The sequence below is a fragment of the Dreissena polymorpha genome, chromosome 15, assembly GCF_020536995.1.
Source record: "Dreissena polymorpha isolate Duluth1 chromosome 15, UMN_Dpol_1.0, whole genome shotgun sequence".
Lineage (NCBI taxonomy): Eukaryota > Metazoa > Mollusca > Bivalvia > Myida > Dreissenidae > Dreissena > Dreissena polymorpha.
In genome coordinates, this window is record NC_068369.1 from 49089355 (window position 1) to 49098082 (window position 8728).

The 8728-nt window shown below is 35.9% G+C and overlaps 1 long non-coding RNA gene across 1 annotated transcript; it reads left to right on the top strand.

Moving 5' to 3' along the window:
* The first annotated feature begins 1029 nt into the window (after window positions 1-1029).
* Window positions 1030-7990, top strand: LOC127860454 (uncharacterized). Its single transcript, XR_008039807.1, has 4 exons — window positions 1030-1705; window positions 3724-3844; window positions 6669-7116; window positions 7932-7990. It is a non-coding gene; the product is annotated as an uncharacterized LOC127860454 (long non-coding RNA).
* Window positions 7991-8728: the final 738 nt, after the last annotated feature.

Here is an 8728-nt window from a genome sequence, read left to right on the forward strand (position 1 = left end):
CGTCAAAATAGATATTTTTGACAATGGACATTACACTCGTAAACGGGACTTCGTCGAATTTAAGGAACAATGACACTTGCCAACGATCATAACCAAAATAGATTGAATACTTTAAATAATGCTCAAGTTTAATGAAATATGTTAAATGTTTGCTATATTATCTGCTTACAAAGGTATTACTGTTATTATAAGTTACTTAAATTACTCACGAAAAGAAAAAGTACTTTTTAAGAAAAAAATTGGCGTGGATGTTGCCTGCCTTAAGGTTTTGACTAGAATGAATCTTGTGACCAAAATTTGGTCACTTTATATAGGCTATATAATATAGCCGCGGCGTTCCGCTTGTGACCAGAAATTGGTCACTGTGACCAGAAGTTGGTCACTGTGACCAAATATTGGTCACAGTGTGACCATAAACGGGTCACAATAACTGCCGTGACCAATTATGGAACGCTCGCACGCTTAACACTTATAAATAATAAAATAGACTTTAAATGACAAAACAATTTAAAACAGACTATATGAACTAAATAATGACCTTACGTCTGCTAAAAATAGTGCAGCTTTCTTACCTAAAGCTTAAATATAGCGCCGGTGAGATTTATGTTTACACCGCTGTGTGTTGCTATGCAAAAATTACCCACAAGTCGACATTCCAAGATGGCGGACAGTGGAAAAATCACATGCCGAATTCTACTGAACATTACAAATAACAATACATATAATGAAGATATTCGTATAACATGCATGGATTAGCAAAATATGTGTACTCAACTTTCACGGAGAGTTATTTTAAGCTATAAACATTCAGTGTTAAACATAGATAATTGAAGTAAAAGTGTGTTTACGAGCAGACCGTTTTCAAGTCAACTTTACAAGAAAGAACAGTGGCAGGATTCTTGGTAAAAAATGGTAAATTACAAACATGGTTTGATTTATATGTTAGTGGGTCTGTGTATTATCAGATTCATGTGCATATTCTACTTATTATGTTTGTAAAAACACCAGACCAACCGAATGTCAATGTACTGTTGTGCCGGTGCCCAGCCTATAAAACGCGCACATACCTCGTGACTGGGAACCAGCGACAAATCGGTATAGTGCATGCTGGGCAGCACGAGTTTGTACGGTCTCTTGTGCACGGGACGTTGAGGTGAGTAGATGTGTTTATGTGCCTATGTCCCTATGTGAGTATTGTGTGTGAAATAGTGAGCCTGCGTATAGTTTATATTGTATTATATGGTATTGTATTGTATATGTGTGTCGGTAACTGTGAGCCTGTAATTGTGAACCTGTGCGTGTAACCCTGAGTACGTAAGTAGTTCCAGGGGGTTTAGCCTGTGTATGTAAGCCAGTGTCTAGCTGTGAGCCTGTGTGTATTGTATTATATTGTATTTTATGTGCGTTCAACACGTATTTACCTGGAAGGCCATTCCCAGAAGATATAAGTGAGTCTGTGACTGTGTATGTAAGCCGGTGGCTGTGTGTTTAAGTACGTGTTTGCCTGGAAGTGTATTCCCAGAAGTACATGTATAGTGCCATTTCGTGACGTGGACGAGCCGACAAGTGTACCCGACGAGCCGACGAGTGCACCCGACGAGCCGACGAGTGTACCCGACGAGCCGACGCGTGAAGCCGACAAGTTCCCTCGAAGACGACGAGGACGATTGGTGCCGTCCAGACGTGGATTCCAGTCGATGCCCATGTGAGTAGTCTAGTATATTATCTTTGCTAGCGGTTGTGATAATTGCATTAAAACCCACGAATAGCTAACCGGGTGAAAACACTACAGTACACACAAGTATTTAAAAAGTAAACATTTTTGTACTTAAAAACCGGGATCCAGACATAAGCCCCCCAGGACAAAACCCCCCCAATGAAAAAATGAACATTTGGACAATTGCCCCCCAGAAGAAATGACAGGTAGGATATAAGCCCCCCAGTGCTTATTTTGCATCTGGACATTTGCCCCCCAGTGCTTATTTTAGAAGTGGACATTTGCCCCCCAGTGCCTAATTTTAAACGACATTACTTGATTGAGCAGATAATCATGTCCAATTATCACCACCTTTTAATCCTTTTGATTGATTAAATACAGAAGCCTTTAATTTTCATTAACTAGTATATGATCAACGCCACATGTAACACCACTAACAAGCTGATAATCCTTTTGATTGATTAATTAAAAAACAATTCAAATTCTTTAAGATGTTTGTTTTACCTAAGATTAGGCAATTAAAGTGAGTTTCTGGACCTTTTTTATTTCGAATTATAATGATCCAAGTTTCTATGATTATATATTTATGAGATATGAAATAATACTGAATCCAAATACAGAGATATACTAGTCTAATGGAAACAACATATGATATTAGCACTGGGGGGCAAATGTCCACTCCTAAAATAAGCACTGGGGGGCAAATATCCAGATGCAAAATAAGCACTGGGGGGCTTATATCCTACCTGTTATTACTACTGGGGGGCAATTGTCCAAATGTTCATTTTTTCATCCGGGGGGTTTTGTCCTGGGGGGCTTATGTCCTACAATCTTAAAAACCAGCTCATTACAGTATTATGTAATCATATGGGAATATACATCTGTAAGACTGATTGATAGTGTCAATAATCATTTTAAACATTTGACATATAACTTGTGTGCTTCTCTACTAAATAGAGTCAAATGTTGTGAATAGGAACACTATTTTTTTGATTATTTCTGTTCTGGTTGTTTCCCTTGAATTGTGTGAATTTTTGGAATTACTATGAAATTCAAACAAAACACAGGATACAGTTCAGAAATGTTGCATTTAATTCATTAAACATTATATTTTAATATAACAAAAGCTTTTTGTTTTATTATGCATATATTAAAAAACTTAATAGCAAAACGCAAAATTTTAAAATTGTGTATATCATACGAAAATTGATACATGTATTCCACAAATGTGTTGCGGTAACAAATCGAACATAATTTTGCATATATCTTTTAACCGCTATGGTTGAGATTATGGAAAACAAAGGGAGGTAATAATGTAAAAACCATTGCTAATTTTAGGAAAATTTCACGTGTGCTGGTTTCGCACTGGAAAACAATGTTTAAACTCATATTTGTGTAATAGCATCTACATTTGCACATTTTCTGAGCTTGAATACTTAAATAAGCAAGATAAGTCTGCAGTTTTGTAGAAAAAGTTGGTAAAAATAGGAAAAGTATGCAAAATAGTGGTTTGTAACATGCCGCAAACATAAATTCTTTTTTTCTTCTTATTTGAAGTCATTATGGCAACATATTTCTTCATGTGACACCTAACCGATGAAGAAAGACTAAGATTGAAGCATTTATTTGATAAAAAATACGAAATAATAAGTGAATGCCACATCTGGAAGGGGGCGTACACTCCAAGCGTCTATGGTGTTCTGCGGTGTAGTTTCCGCGGCAAAAGGCTAAGGCTTAAAGCTCACCATGCACTATATTATCTTGAAAATAAACATGCCATGTCATCAAAAATGCATGTGTCACATTTATGCCACAGTAAACTTTGTGTCAACATCAAGTACTTAAGTTATGGGCCTCAAAGCATTAACAAAAGGAAAATATGTGCTCATTCATAAAGGTTCCTTATGCACTTGAAAATGTTTCCAAGCTGTGTCTTGTTTACAATGATGTTCTCATAGTCAGATATATTTGCCCACTGTTTCCAATTGTAGCACTTTGATTTTCAGACTGTGGTACTGTTTGATGTGGTCGCAGTTTAATAGGGAGAACGAGTGGACCCCGAGAACGATTACACGCATTCAAGACATCGTAAGCCACAGAATCACCCAATCGCACGACACTTTCCAGGTCAGGGTCTGAATTCAACGGAATAGAATCTTGAACTTGTTTCTCTACACAGGGCACATGCCTGCAGAAACTTTATAGTTTGGAAATTCTCCTTTTTTGAAAAGTACACCTTTGTTTTTCCTAGCGTGATTGTTTTTATAACTGTGCTGTGATTTCTTATGGAGTGATCTAATTTTGAATGGTATTTTAATGAATGAATATCAATATTTGGTGCATGTATTATGTAATCATATGGGAATATACATCTGTAAGACTGATTGATAGTGTCAATAATCATTTTAAACATTTGACATATAACTTGTGTGCTTCTCTACTAAATAGAGTCAAATGTTGTGAATAGGAACACTATTTTTTTGATTATTTCTGTTCTGGTTGTTTCCCTTGAATTGTGTGAATTTTTGGAATTACTATGAAATACAAACAAAACACAGGATACAGTTCAGAAATGTTGCATTTAATTCATTAAACATTATATTTTAATATAACAAAAGCTTTTTGTTTTATTATGCATATATTAAAAAACTTAAGGTGGCAGGGGATATATCAGTGAAAGGGGGGTCCATGAAAATTACATATCTTTAGGGTAGGTGTTACCTATGGTCTTTAAAAATCAATTAGGTATTTATAAGATGTATTTCTTGTGTTAGGTTGTAGAAAGAATGTCTCAAAATTTTGGAAAAAAACATTACAACTAGCCACAGCTCCCTAGCAAGGAAATTTTGAATCTTCAAAAAGGAGGTTTTCACTTTTGTCGGAAGTCAATATTTCACGCTGCAGAAACAGAACAAAATTTTGAAGGTAAATTGTGAAAAATCTAAACGTATGGGAGACACTTTTCTAGGCAAATAAACAAAGCACAGGGATGAAATTAGTGAGTAATGTAGCCAAAACTAGGATTGCATTCTGTTTGAATGTTCTGTGCATGCCATGAAATGGGTCAAATTTCTCAATTTTTCATTAAAAATGAGGTGGGTGGGGGGAAAGATCAAGGGCCATAGTTTCACAAGTGAAGAAGCCAGCCTTGTCTTTGGTTGTATTTTCAATGTATATTGCCTATGCTATGACACTGACACAAAAAGGCTTTCTTGTGTCACTTTCTGTTTTGATGCAATGGATTTGACTGTTTGCGGCCTTTCGAAACTCGAAATTTGGTCAAAAATATATCCCCTGCCCCCACAGATACAGATGGCTGCGTTTGACAACGCATTAAGTATACGAACATAAAACATACATTTCAGTAAACTGAAACTTAAAATGTCATGACAAGGTTAATATGTGTTTCTTACATGCAATCATCTTAAATAAATATAAATGTATGATGGTCTTATTCATACAATTTCAATTTCTGAAACAAAATGAATCGGAAATTGTACATATTGTCAAGACAGATCATTAAAGATGAATGAGTTGCTCCCCTTTTTTTAAATATCGTTCGGTCATTTAGAAATTTACATAATATTGATGATTTTGTTTACATTTATCAATGCGCTGAAAGCAACGAAGTTGTAAGTCATTGCATAATCTGAGACGCATCTCATTTTTCAAAATCAGGGTATAACTGTTTGAATACAATATTGAAATAAACACAACCCATTCAAATTTGGAAAAAGTATGTATTTAAAGGGGCCGTCCAACATATTGGTATATTGACAAAATTTAAAAAAAGTTCTTTCAGATTCGCAAATTTTCGTTTTTGTTATCCCCCCCCCCCCTTCTTCGAAGGGGGTATATTGTTTTGCACATGTTGGTCGGTCTGTCCGTCCGCCAGTCCATCCACGAGATGGTTTCCGGATAATAACTCAAGAATGCTTAGGCCTAGGATCATGAAACTTCATAGGTACATTGATCATGACTGGCTGATGACCCCTATTGATTTTCATGTCACTAGGTCAAAGGTCGAGGTCACAGTGACTAAAAACGTTTTCACTTAATGGCAGCCACTACAAATGACAGCCCATATGGGGGGCATGCATGTTTTACAAACAGCCCTTGTTATGATCTTTTTGAGGAAATAGTAATACCGACAATTTACCTAGCTCTTAAATATCCATTATATGCATCTTTTGACGATTTCAAAACCTGAAAATTATAAAGCGCCATGTGACACAAAACGATTGAATAATTTGGAAAATTCTGTTGTTGTAGTTATATTTTGGGAAACTACAAGGATTGCTTATACATGTATAGGTAAAAAATACATCTGATCTAAGCATGAGCATGGATGGTCTAGTGGTTTAGGTGGGAGACTTTTTACTCCGGGACTCCAGGGGTCAGTGGTTCAAGCCCTGTTGAGGGTTACTTTTTTTCCTTTTTTTAATTGTATTGTTGTTTTTTTTACTGGATATTTTTAGGTCAAATGTTTAAATTTATTAATATAAAGCATTTAATGACATGCTTCAAGACATGCCAAAATCTGTTGGACGGCCCCTTTAAGCAAGGTTTGTAGGCACTCTGTTTATCCTTTTTAAGTTATAGAGATAACTTAGACACACACAAAAAACAAAAAGTCTTTTTTAGACATTCTGAAAGAATAGAAAACATGATGAAATGGTATATAATGATAATCAGTTTATGTCGAATAAAATTTGCAATCACAGTTATATGACATGAACATTGTTGGAATATTTTATGATAAAAATTCCCCTTAGACTTTTTTTATCTTTTTGACGCCATAAACAAAGTTTAAATATACAAGAAGAGAATTGATTAAAATAAATAAAAATAAATTTGCAAGCAATACTTTTTACCCATGAATTAGGTAGTTATTAAGACAGCGCTATTGACCCGTACTTGGTTGTTGATGCATTACTTGTTACCCTTACAGTTTACACGGTGTCAACAAGTCTCTGACTTTAACATCAGTATAGACTAATGCTGCTGGGACGCCGCCGGCATTCACCGGGGCTCCGCCTGGGCATAACTGGCGATGACCGGGGTTAAACCGTTGCTCTGCTGGGGTCTGATGCCAGTATAGCCCCTTTGAGTGCCTGTGGAGTTACTGTATATCGGGGCTCTGCCGGGACACTGCCGGCTTTCACCGGGGCTCCACCTGGGCATAAACAGCGACAACCGGGGCTCTGCCGGGGCTTCACCCGGATAAACCGTAGCTAGTCCGTGGTTGACCGGGACTCTGCCGTGTTGTTGACCGGCTTCAACAAGGGCGGCGCTGGGAAATAGTGTGACCGCATAAACAAATTTGTACGCATCATCCCGGTTCTCACCGGTCAACCGGCATGAGCAAACCGGGATGGACCGGGGCTGTACCGGAAATAGTGAGACTTGGGCTTTAAGTAGAAATTATATATCACTTTTTTGCATCAATTAAATGTTCAACCACTCAATTTCACTGAATTTTAATCAGCAATTTTTTCTCTTGCCAACTGTCTTTCTTAACTTTAAGCATTTTATTTTTGTATCTTATCTGAACAAATATTATTTTAATAAAACTCAGCGAATCATATGTGCTGTCTGACATTAGATAGCTTATGACAAGGGTGATTATGTTGCAAAGCACGCTTTGTACACTAACTTTTCATAATTATGCTCTGGACATAAAGTATGAAAAGAAACAAAGTGAATTATCTCAAAAGCAATAGGGCCACTGATAAATGCAATATTTATATGGCTCTGTATTAGCCAAAGACACACAAAACACACTTATTTTCTCAAGCTTCATTTTGTTTTCATTCTTAAAACATCGCAAGTTTACACTTTTCTTTACTTCTACATCCTTTATCCTTGATGTGTATATTGTGAATCAGACATAGCAACCTACATTGTATGTGATTGAGATAAATATTATTTGATTTTAGTTTTATAATAAGATATAATTAACCTTTAATAAAACATTGAAATATATTTGTGGCCATGATAAAAGCACTCCCCGCACACTCCTAAACAAAATCAGGTAGCCATTTTGGTTAGTTGATTTAAAGTAGATGTTTTTTTTACACATAATTTTAGAATCTAATAAGGTGTTTGGTGGCTGAACAGGTATTAAGACATGAATAATATGTATTCACAGAGTTGTGTTATCTTTTTGGGAAATAATGAATGAGCTAATTATGTTTCTGTTTTTAATACACAGTTGATGTACAGAGGGCACTTTGGCAAGCAAGGGGCTTAAGCATTTTACGCAAGAGAAATAGAACTACCAGAGTTGCGACACCTTAAGGGTTTCGCGGGATGGAATGAGTGGGGAGATCAAATCAAATTGAAAACCGATTATTTCGACCAAAAAATTGGGTACGAAAAACATTTGGGTAGCTACGAAAAAAATAAAAGGGTAAGAATATAAAAATGTGGGTACGAAAACGTTTGGATACGAAAAAAAATTGGGTACGAAAAAAATGGGAACCAAAAAATAATTGGGTATGAAAAAATTTGGGTACGAAAAATTTGGGTAGTAAAAAAAATGGGAACGAAAAAAATTTGGGTACGAAAAAAAATTGGGTACGAAAAATTTTGGGTAAAAAAAAAGAGTGGGTACGAAAAAGAGTGGGTACGAAAAAGTTTGGGTACAAAAAAAAAAGGATACGAAAAAAAATTTGGGTACGAAAACATGTGGGTACGAAAAAAAATTGGGTACGAAAAAAATTTGGGTACGAAATAAATGGGTACGAAAAAAAAATTGGGTACGAAAAAATTTGGGTACGAAAGAAATGGGTACGAAAAAAAAAATTGGGTACAAACAAAATTTGGTAGGAAAAAAATGGGTACAAAAAAAATTTGGGTACAAAAAAAATTTGGGTACGAAAAACATTTGATTACGAAAAATATTTGGGTCAGAAAAAAATAGGTACGAAAAAAATGTGTGGGTACAATGGGTTCATGTTAAGGTTTTAGCATGGCGGACGCCGGATGGCGAAAAGACACTTCATGACA